The sequence below is a fragment of the Arachis ipaensis genome, chromosome B6 (genome assembly GCF_059453495.1).
Source record: "Arachis ipaensis isolate K30076 ecotype BB chromosome B6, ASM5945349v1, whole genome shotgun sequence".
Lineage (NCBI taxonomy): Eukaryota > Viridiplantae > Streptophyta > Magnoliopsida > Fabales > Fabaceae > Arachis > Arachis ipaensis.
The window spans coordinates 92,373,398-92,385,399 of record NC_142441.1 but is presented as its reverse complement, the minus strand read 5'-3'; the positions used below and the strand labels follow the sequence as shown (position 1 = coordinate 92,385,399).

The 12,002-nt window shown below is 36.7% G+C and overlaps 1 non-coding gene across 1 annotated transcript; it reads right to left on the bottom strand.

Moving 5' to 3' along the window:
- Positions 1–11,434: 11,434 nt before the first annotated feature.
- On the bottom strand, positions 11,435–11,542 carry LOC148561777 (small nucleolar RNA R71). The gene has a single exon (XR_015887360.1). It is a non-coding gene; the product is annotated as a small nucleolar RNA R71 (small nucleolar RNA).
- Between the last annotated feature and the right edge of the window lie 460 nt (positions 11,543–12,002).

Genomic DNA, 12,002 nt, shown 5'->3' with positions numbered 1-12,002 from the left:
GCAATAGCTGAATCTTCTCCTCCCTTGAGGTCATTCCTCTTAACAAACTGGAAGAAGAGGAAGAAAGCAAAGAACAACATGCCAACAGTAGGTAACGTTTCTCTTCTATGCTTTGTTCTCTTTCTTTATATTATTTAAATTCAATAAAATAGCATATGGTTACATTCTAAGTTTGGTGTTGCCTTGCAACAAATTGTTTTCAATCTTTTTGGATGATTGCATCAAATTAAAAAATTGAAAGTGACACACCAAGATTCTAAGTTTGGTGTGCCACTTATTTTTCTAAGCAAATCATTCAGCAACACCACTTGTTTGCATAATCATAATGTTCTTTGCATTGTTATCTTTCTTTTAGTGAGACAATTTGAGTTTTCTCTTTGTTTTTAGTCGTTCCCTTGTTTTAAATGCTTTCTTTTACTTACTGTGTTTGTTAATACACTACCAAGAGAGCTTTATTCATGATAGATTCTTGGCTTGGTGATTGTATTTAACATATAACAGTTTCTTTCGTTTAGTTCTATTTCAAATAAATTGACATGTGGTTGCATTCTAAGTTTGGTGTTGCTATGCAACAAAATTTGGTTTTAATCCTTACAAGATACTTGCATCAATTCCAAGTGAAAGTGTCACACTAAGTTTGGTGTGCCACTTATTCTTTATGCAAAATATTATGCTCACCTTCTTAAGTTTGCAATCAAAATGTCTCTGTCTCTTGTGCCTTGATTGTTATCTTTAATTTTGCTTGCTTAAAACACATGTACTACTAACTTTTCATTGTGTAAGACATTCATAATACATCTTAGCCCCATAGCCATTGTTCTAATTGTTGCTTGAGGATGAGCAAGCATTCTGAGTTTGGCAAGGGAAGGAGGAATAATAGAGGAAAAAGGACAACAATAATGAAGATGAACTACAAGGTTGTAGAGTTCCTTTTCTCCTCATTTGTTTCCAGCACTTAAAATGCATGATTGTCTTTATATTCTCTGTGTGCATGTGTGGTATGAATAAGCATAGCTTGAATACTGATTTGTAACATGTTGCCATGCCATTATGACTACCAACTTGAGTTTTGTAAAGCTTAAAGTAGTAAAGTATCATGATCATAAACAAACAAGGCATTAAAGAAGAACTTAGCATGTGCATACAAGTATTGGAAAGCTAGTATGATTAATTGTTGCTCAATTGCATTAGATTTTATTTAATTGAAGTTTTCAACTAGGATAGTTTGTGAAATCTTTTGAAATCATGAAAACCTTGAAAAAGCAATTGCAAATTAAAGCAAGAAAAGAAAAAGGGGAAGAATGAGAAAGCTGAAGGCTCTGAGTACCAATGACAATTGTCAAGTACTTGTGGTGTTTATGTATCAAGCCAAATCCTTGAAAACAAAACACTTAGAAGTCAAGGTTAGGCTCAAAGTGCAAAAGCACTCCCTCAAAGCTCAAGGCTCTGAGCATCAATGATTAGAGAGTTAAGAAAAGAAACAAATGAGCTTAATGAAGTCCTCTAATTAAATGCTTGTGGTGCTTATGTATCAAGTGGTAATACTTGAAAACAAAGCATTTAGAAGTCGTAGCTTTGTTATCAACTCATGCGGCAAAGCACCCAAAAGGAGAAGCTAATAAGAAAATCAAAAGCTTGTTTCAAGGAAGAAATATAAGAAAAAGATTTCATAAAATAGGCTAAATAGAAGCATCAATCATTTACTTTTCTTTTGTGATTGTAGCATGCATAGAAAACTAGCTTACCATGAACATTGAGTTGCTATTCTTCTTACCTTGGATTGTCAATCTCTATTGCATGATTCTTTTCTTGCTTGGGGACAAGCAAGGTTTAAGTTTGGTGTTGTGATGACATGTCATCATGTCATATTTTTCTATGCTTTTTCCTTTGTTTTCAAAAGGTTTATGCACTTTCTTGAGCCATAAGTAAGCCAATTGGGTAGAATTTCATGTATCCTTTGATTCAATCAATCATGGATAAATTGATGCATTTTCATGAGATTTTGTGCTATAATTGTCATATATTATGAAAAAGAAACAATCTCATGATTTTGAGCATAGCTTTGATACTTTTGATTGATTGATGATAGGTGAAAAGAGCTTTGAAGAGGGTTGAAGAAAGAAGGAATGGCAAAGAGCAAGAGAGGACAAAAAGCTTGAGCCAAAGTTTGCCTCAAACTTTAGCTCAAACTTTTGGAGGAGCTTGACTACACCCTGGAGGGAGCAAAAGCTTGCGCCAACGTTTGACCTCAAGCTTTTAGGCAAACGTTGGCGCCACCACAGCCTGAAGGGGTATACTTCCAACAAGAATAACTTGAGCTACAGAGCTCCAAATGAGGTGATTCCAAAACCAATGGAAAGTAGGAATCAAGAGCTTTCCAAAAATATATGGCACTACATGGTGGACATAAAAATTGAGGGAGAAAACTGCCCTGAAAAGTGCATAAACAGACATGACACCAACTTGTAGTAAGGCCAGCTGACCTCTGCACCTTCGATGGAGTATAACTCGAGCTGTGGAGCTCCAAATGATGCGCTTCCAACAGCATTGGAAAGTAGACATTCAGGGATTTCCAAAAATATATAATAGTATGGGATGGACAATGCATTTGAGCCTCCAGAACCTGGCGTTTTCGTCCACATTTGAGGCAAACGTCGCCTCAAACGCTGCACACCAAATCCAGCGACCCTGTCTTCTTCAAAGGAGCGTAACTTGAGTTGTAGATGTCCAATTGAAGTGATTCCAATTGGGTTAGAAAGCAGACATTTAGAGCTTTCCAACCATATATAATAGTCTATAGTGGGTATAAAATTGGCAACATTGACAAGCGGACAAAGTAGCATCCCAAGACTTGATATGCAACAAGTGTCAACGTTTGCGTCAAAGTTTGACCTCAAACTTTGGCTCTATCGTGGATGACAGCAAAATGGCCATCTGCATGATGAGTTTGGTGAATAAGTTTGAGTCAAAGTTTTCCTCAAACTTTGACTCAAGCTTTAATGGTTCATGGCCCGGTTCACAAGCGGATTTCCTCCCAAGTCCAAGAGCAACCATCCGGATCCATCTTCAACCCAATTCCATTCCAAAGCAAGCAAAGCCCACATGACTCAAAGGCACACAGAGAAGCTAGATTAGGAATTTCATTTTGTAAATATTGTTTTTATTTTTCATTTTCATTTTGTAAAAGCCTATATAAAGGCATTAGTTTCATTTCACTAGGAGGTTGGCTCTGATAGAGAGCATTGAAGGCTGGCTCCACGAGGGAGCACTAGGATTAGAGAGCTCTCTCTTTTAGTGTTTCCTTTTTGTTTTGAATCTTGGGTTGAGAATTGAAGAAATTCTGTTTCAATCTCACCTTGAGAATTCTCTCTGTTTGCTTGTCTGCATAATTTCAGTGAATTGTGATTTGAATCAAAGCTCTCTTTACTGCTTCCATCTCTATTTCTTCTTCAATCTGTTTGCTGTTGGATCAAGGAAGGGATTGAGATCTAGACTTGTTTTCTAGTCTCATTGAGCTCCTGAGATCTTCAACTTTCCTTTAGTTATTGCAATTGAGCTGCATTTCACTTTCTGTTTGGTTCCTCAATTCAATTTACATTAAGCTTGCTGCAAATCTCATTTACATTTCCTGCACAACTTTAAATTCCTCTGCAATTGCTCTGAATTTTGATTCACCGAAATTTTGCTTCTCTATTTGCATTGTTCTCAGTTTACTTTCCAGCAATTTAAGCTTTCTGCAGTTGCTCCAAGCCTTGATCTATTGCTTTATTTAATTTCCAGCACCCACTCCCATTTACATTTCATGCAATTTACATTTCTTGTCATTTAAGATTTTGCCAATTTATATTTCTTGCTCTTTAAGTTTATGTCCAATTTACTTTCTGCAATTTTAAATTCATTATCATTTACTTTCTGTTGGCTACAATTTCACACAATTCACTTCAATGTTAGCTTGACTAAACTAATCACCCACTAAAGTTGCTTGATCCATCAATCCTCGTAGGATCGACCTCACTCACGTGAGTTTTACTACTTGATGCGACCCGGTATACTTGCCGGTTAGATTTGTGTGTTTAGAATTCGTTTTCCAAAAAACACCATCAACCTCCCAAAATTGATCCACATCTTGTAATCCGGGATCCCACACTTTGTTTTCACACTCGTCTTCAAGTTGATCACGGTGATTTCCTCCGGGTGGTAAGCAAGCCGAATTCTCAATGAAGCTTCCAAACAACTTCCTAGACCCAAGCAATCTAGCTCTACACCACACCTTGCAATCAAACTTTGAACATGCACCCATTATGAACTAGAGTGATGTTTCCAACCAATAACCATCTCCCTTTTACTCTTGAAGCCACAAAGAGCTCTAGGTTGACCATCCGTCTCAAGCAAACCATATTCAAGTGGGATAATAAAGCTTAGAGACAAGAGATTTACCCACTTGAATGGTGTAAAGGATGATGGCGACTTAGGAAGGGGGACCTCCCCATACTTAGATAATGCGAGGTTCACTCCCTTGTGCTCTTCCTTTACAACTTCCACCTCTTTGCAAGCTTCTTTAATTTCAACCTCTTCCTCTTGGTAGCTTTCTTCCAATTCAATATCTTCTTCATTGCTTACAAAGGGTATGAGAGGTTGTGTATCTTCTTCTTTAATCTCTATGTCAAGTCCAATGGGATAGGATTTAATTGTAGATAGAAACTCATGAATGACTGAATCCATCTCTTGATCAACCTCTTTAAAGTCTTCAACCATGATGTGCTTTGGAGGTTGTACACCCTCCTCAACATCAATATCAAGCTTCTTGGAAGAGGGCTCCATGATTCTACATTTCCATGGACTTTTAACACCTCCCAAATCTTCAACCACTCCTTCTGTTTCAATCATCTCTACCTCCTCCTCTTCTCCACCTTGAAGCTCCAAGTTCTCCTTCTCATTGTGCTCATCAACTAATCCTCCACTTTAACAATAAGGGTATATTGGATAGTTGAGCATAATGATGCCAATTGGCTCATCACTTTGGTTAAGCTTGCCACTATTTCCCCTTGCTTTTGGCAACGAATTAGAAGTTCTTGTTGTTCTTGCATTAGGGGTTGGAGAGATTGGTCCAATGAAAGTAGTGGTGGAAGAGAGGGTTCATTGTTTAGGAGAAAGGGTTCATAATTGGAAGGTGGTTCATTGATAAACTACTATTTTATGGTTTATCTTGTGCTAAATTGAGTGGTTTTTATCAAAGCTTTGCACACTTATTCATACAATTTGTATGATTTTACAAATCCTTCCTAATTTTGTGCTATGATTGAAAACATGCTTCTTTGGTCTTAAACAAGCTAATTTTAATCCTCTTTTATTACCATTCGATGCCTTGATATGTGTGTTAAGTGATTTCAGGGTTTATAGGGCAGAAATGACTTATAGGATGGAAAGGAAGCATGCAAAAGTGGAAGGAATACAAGAATTTGAAGGAATTGCTGAGCTGTCAAGCCAGACTTCTTGGTACTAGATCAATCTTAACTTGAGCTACAGAGGTCCAAATGTGGCGGCTCAAATTGTGTTGGAAAGCTAACATCTGGGGCTTCGAAATGATATATAATTTGCCATAGTTGCCATGCTGTTAGGAGATGCATACACGTGGAGCACGTGTACGCGTGACCTTGCGAAAGTTCAATCCACGCGTACGCGTGGACGACGCGTACGCGTGACAGAGCCACGTGCTGGGCGCATCAAAAATCACTGGGGGCAATTTCTGGGCTGTTTTTGGCCCAGTTTCGAGCCCGAAAAATATAGATTAGAAGCTACAAAGTTGGGGAATCACATTCATTCACAATTTAGGTTTTAGATGTAGTTTCTAGAGAGAGAGGCTCTCTCCTCTCTCTAGGTTTTAGGATTTCTCTTAGTTTTAGGTTTATTTCTTCTCAATTCCAGGTTCAATATTCTTTTAATTTAGTTTCTCTTCTACTCTTATTTGTTCTAGCATTTTAGTTTATCTATTTCTCTTATTGGTGTATTTATTTTCCTAATTTAATTTATGAACTCCATGTTAGATTTGATTTCTCTATTTAATGCAATTTGAGGTATTTCATATTTATGATTGTTTTTTTCAATTTATGCTATTGATGCTTTCAATTGGTTGCATGGATTTTATTATCTCTTATTGCTTTTCTATGCTTTTATATTGTGCCTTCCAAGTGTTTGATAAAATGCTTGGTTGGATTTTAGTGTAGATTTCTCTCCTCTTGGCCTTGGTTGAGTAATTGGAGACTTTTGAGTTATCAAACTCCCTTGTTGATTGATAATTGAGATTTTCTAGTTGGTTCGGATCCCTCTAAAGCTAGTCTTTCATTAGGAGTTAACTAGGACTTGAGGAATCAAATTGATTTATCCACTTGACTTACCTTCATAGTTAGAGGTTGACTAAGTGTGAGCAATGGACAATTGATGTCACAATTGATAAGGATAGCTAGGATAGGACTTCTAATTCTCATACCTTGCCAAGAGCTTTATTAGCTATTAGTTTAATTCTTGCAATTTACTTTACTTGTTCCTTATCCAAAACCCCAAAAAGATACTTTTCCATAACCAATAGTAACATACTTCCCTGCAATTCCTTGAGAGATGACCCGAGGTTTGAATACTTTGGTTATTACCTTTTAGGGGTTTGTTACTTGTGACAACTAAATTTTTGTATGAAAGGATTCTTTGTTGGTTTGGAAACTATACTAGCAACGAGGATTTATTGTGAATTCTAAACCGTCAAAAATCCGTTCCTCAAAATGGCGCCGTTACCAGGGAATTGTAAACGTGTGCCTTATTATTGGTTATTGTGAATATTGTGAATAATTTTGCTTTTTCGTTTCTTTGTTAGTGTTTCTTGTTTTAGGAGTTTATTTTCATTAATTCTTATTAGTTTTTATTTTTACTTGCTACTATGAATTCTCACCCCTTTGGCTACGAGTTTAGTTCAAATTATGTTGTAGGGAATGGAAGCCATAATGGGAACATGCATCAAGGTTGGGACAATCAAAGATGGGAGGAGCCACAAGGATTTGATCAACCCTCTTGGCAACAACCCCCTCCAATGAACTATGAGCAACAACCATTCTATGATGCATACCAAGGCAATGGTTATGGTGGACCTATTCATGACAATCAACAACCTCCACCAACATACTATGAACAAGAGCCATTCCAGGATGCATGTCAATTCAATAACTATGGTGGACTGATGAGCGGATAATTTATACGCTTTTTGACATTGTTTTTAGTATGTTTTTAGTAGGATCTAGTTACTTTTAGGGAAGTTTTCATTAGTTTTTATGTTAAATTCACATTTCTGGACTTTACTATGAGTTTGTGTGTTTTTCTGTAATTTCAGGTATTTTCTGGCTGAAATTGAGGGACTTGAGCAAAAATCAGATTCAGAGGTTGAAGAAGGACTGCTGATGCTGTTAGATTCTGACCTCCCTGCACTCAAAGTGGATTTTCTGGAGCTAAAGAACTCGATATGGCGCGCTTCCAATTGCGTTGGAAAGTAGACATCCAGGGCTTTCCAGCAATATATAATAGTCCATACTTTGGCCAAGAATTGACGACGTAAACTGGCGTTCAACACCAGCCTTCTGCCCAAATCTGGCGTCCAGCGCCAGAAAAGGATCCAAAACCAGAGTTGAACGCCCAAACTGGCACAAAAACTGGCGTTCAACTCCACAAATGGCCTCTGCACGTGCAACACTTAAGCTCAGCCCAAACACACACCAAGTGGGCCCCGGAAGTGGATTTATACATCAAATACTTACTCATGTAAACCCTAGTAGCTAGTTTATTATAAATAGGACCTCTTACTATTGTATTAGACATCTTTGGATTGTATTATGATCCTTTGATCACGTTTTGGGGGCTGGCCATCTCGGCCATGCCTGGACCTTCACTTATGTATTTTTAACGGTAGAGTTTCTACACTCCATAGATTAAGGTGTGGAGCTCTGCTGTTCCTCAAAGATTAATGCAAAGTACTACTGTTTTCTATTCAATTCTTCTTATTTCGCTTCTAAGATATCCATTCGCACCCAAGAACGTGATGAAGGTGATGATTATGTGTGACGCTCATCATCCTTCTCCCTTATGAACGCGTGCCTGACAAACACTTCCGTTCTACATGAATTAAGCTAGAATGAGTATCTCTTAGATCTCCTAACCAGAATCTTCGTGGCGTAAGCTAGAATGATGGCGGCATTCAAGAGAATCCGGAAGGTCTAAACCTTGTCTGTGGTATTCCGAGTAGGATTCAATGATTGAATGACTGTGACGAGCTCCTAACTCGCGATTGCAGGGCGTTAGTGACAGACGCAAAAGGATAGTAAATCCTATTCCAGCATGATCGAGAACCGACAGATGAATAGCCGTGCCGTCACAGGGTGCGTGAGCATATTATTCACTGAGAGGATAAGATGAAGCCATTGACAAGGGTGATGCCTCCAGACGATTAGCCGTGCCGTGACAGGGCATTGGATCATTTTCCCGAGAGATGACCAAAAGTAGCCATTGACAGTGGTGATGTATCACATAAAGCCAGCCATGGAAAGGAGTAAGACTGATTGGATGAAGATAGCAGGAAAGCAGAGGTCCAGAGGAACGAAAAGCATCTCCATTCGCTTATCTGAAATTCCTGCCAATGAATCTACATAAGTATCTCTATCCCTTTTATTGTTTATTTTAATCTAATAAAGTATCATGTTTAAATCAGCCTGACTGAGATTTACAAGGTGACCATAGCTTGCTTCATACCAACAATCTCCGTGGGATTCGACCCTTACTCACGTAAGGTATTACTTGGACGACCCAGTGCACTTGCTGGTTAGTTGTATCGAAGTTGTGACAATTATGAATTAAGATCAAAGCACCAAGCTTTGGAGCCATTACCAGGGATTGTTCGAGCCTGGACATCACAATTTCGTGCACCAAGTTTTTGGCGCCGTTGCCGGGGATTGTTTGAGTTTGGACAACTGACGGTTCATCCTGTTGCTCAGATTAGGTAATTTTCTTTTCAAAAATGTTTCAAAAAAATTTCTCATCTGTTTTCGAAAAAAAAATAAATAAAAATGTTTTAAAAAATTTTATTCAAGATTTTTAAGAATGAATTCTAGTGTTTCATGAAGCATGTGAAGCCTGGCTGGCTGTAAAGCCATGTCTAAATTCTTTTGGACTGAGGCTTCCAAACCATCAGAGGTAAGTTACATACTTGATAAATGATGAGCAGCAATTTGTTATCAAGATCAATATACTCTGGTGTTAAATGCTGAAGCTTGGCTGGCCATTGGCCATGTCTAGTGTTTTGGACCGGAGCTTTCATTGAAAGCTTGGCTGGCTAGTGAGCCATGTCTAATTCCTGGACTGAAGCTTTAGACTAAGAATGCAAGATTCCTGGAATTCATATTAAAAATTTTGGAATCCTTATTTTCCTTTTTCTATTAATTTTCGAAAAATCCAAAAAAATTAGAAAATCATAAAAATCAAAAATATTTTTTGTGTTTCTTGTTTGAGTCTTGAGTCATGTTATAAGTTTGGTGTCAATTGCATGTGCATCTTGCATTTTTCGAAAATTTCATGCATTCATAGTGTTCTTCATGATCTTCAAGTTGTTCTTGGTAAGTCTTCTTGTTTGATCTTGATGATTTTTTGTTTTGTGTCTTTTCATGTTTATCATATGCATTCTTGAATTCTTAGTGTCCAAGCATTAAAGAATTCTAAGTTTGGTGTCTTGCATGTTTTCTTTGCATTAAAAATTTTTCAAAAATATGTTCTTGATATTCATCTTGACATTCAAAGTGTTCTTGGTGTTCATCTTGACATTCATATCATTCATACATGCATTCATTGTTTTGATCTAAAAATTTCATGCATTGCATCTTTTTAGTGTTTTTCTCTTGCATCATAAAAATTCAAAAATCAAAAAATTATATCTTTCCCTTTTTCTCTCATCAAATTCGAAAATTTGGATTGACTTTTTCAAAAATTTTTAAAATCAAATTGTTTCTCATGAGTCAAATCAAATTTTCAATTTGAAAATCTTATCTTTTTCAAAATCTTTTTCAAAAATCAAATCTTTTTCAAAATTCTTAGTTATTTTCGAAAATTCCAAAAATATTTTTTAAAAATCTTTTTCTTATTTTTATATCAAATTTTCGAAAATAACATAATCAATTAATGTTTTGATTCAAAAATTTGAAGTTTGTTACTTGCTTGTTAAGAAAGATTCAAACTTTGAGTTCTAGAATCATATCTTGTGATTTCTTATGAATCAAGTCATTAATTGAGATTTTAAAAATCAAATCTTTTTCAAAAACTAATTTCTATCATATCTTTTCAAAAATATCTTCTTATCTTATCTTTTTCAAAAATTTGATTTCAAAATATCTTCTCTAACTTCCTAACTTCCTATCTTTTCAAAATTGTTTCAACTAACTAACTAACTTTTTGTTTGTTTCTTAACTTTTTCAAAACTACCTAACTAACTCTCTCTCTCTCATTTTCGAAAATATCTTCCCTCTTTTTCAAATATTTCTTTTTAATTAACTAATTATTTTTATCTTTTATTTTTGATTTCAAAAATTTTCGAAAATTACTAACATTTTTTCAAAAACCATTTTTCAAAAACCATTTTTCAAAAATCACTAACTCTTTTTCAAAATAATTTTCGAAAATAATCCCTCCCCCATCTCATTCTATTTATTTATTCATATCCTAACATCTCATCTCACATCTCTTCCATTCGTACAGTTGTGTTTCTTCCTTTACATCACATTCTTTGTCTCCCCCTCTTTTCTTCCACTCATAAAAGGATCCCTATACTGTGGTATAAAGGATCTCTATTATTATTTTTCTGTGCCTTCTTTTTTGTCATATGAGCAGGAGCAAGGACCAAAACATTCTTGTGGAAGCAGATCCAGAACCTGAAAGGACTCTGAAGAGAAAATTAAGAGAAGCAAAAATACAACAATCCAGAGATAACCTTTCAGAAATTTTCGAACAGGCAGAGGAGATGGCAACCGAAAATAATGATAATGCAAGGAAGATGCTTGGTGACTTTACTGCACCTAATTCCAATTTACATGGAAGAAGCATCTCCATTCCTGCCATTGGAGCAAACAAGTTTGAGCTGAAACCTCAATTAGTTTCTCTGATGCAGCAGAACTGCAAGTTTCATGGACTTCCATCTGAAGATCCTTTTCAGTTCTTAACTGAATTCTTGCAGATATGTGATACTGTTAAGACTAATGGAGTAGATCCTGAAGTCTACAGGCTCATGCTTTTCCCTTTTGCTGTAAGAGACAGAGCTAGATTATGGTTGGATTCTCAACCTAAAGACAGCCTGAACTCTTGGGATAAGCTGGTCACGGCTTTCTTAGCCAAGTACTTTCCTCCTCAAAAGATGAGCAAGCTTAGAGCTGATGTTCAAACCTTCAGACAGAAAGAAGGTGAATCCCTCTATGAAGCTTGGGAAAGATACAAACAGTTGACCAAAAAGTGTCCTTCTGACATGCTTTCAGAATGGACCATCCTGGATATATTCTATGATGGTTTATCTGAGCTATCAAAGATGTCACTGGACACTTCTGCAGGTGGATCCATTCACCTAAAGAAAACGCCTGCAGAAGCTCAAGAACTCATTGACATGGTTGCTAATAACCAGTTCATGTACACTTCTGAAAGGAATCCTGTGAGTAATGGGACGCCTATGAAGAAGGGAGTTCTTGAAGTTGATACTCTGAATGCCATATTGGCTCAGAATAAAATATTGACTCAGCAAGTCAATATGATCTCTCAGAGTCTGCATGGAATGCAAGCTGCATCCAACAGTACTCAAGAGGCTTCTCCTGAAGAAGAAGCTTATGATCCTGAGAACCCTGCAATAGCAGAGGTAAATTACTTAGGTGAACCTTATGGAAACACCTATAACTCAACATGGAGAAATCATCCAAATTTCTCATGGAAGGATCAAAAGC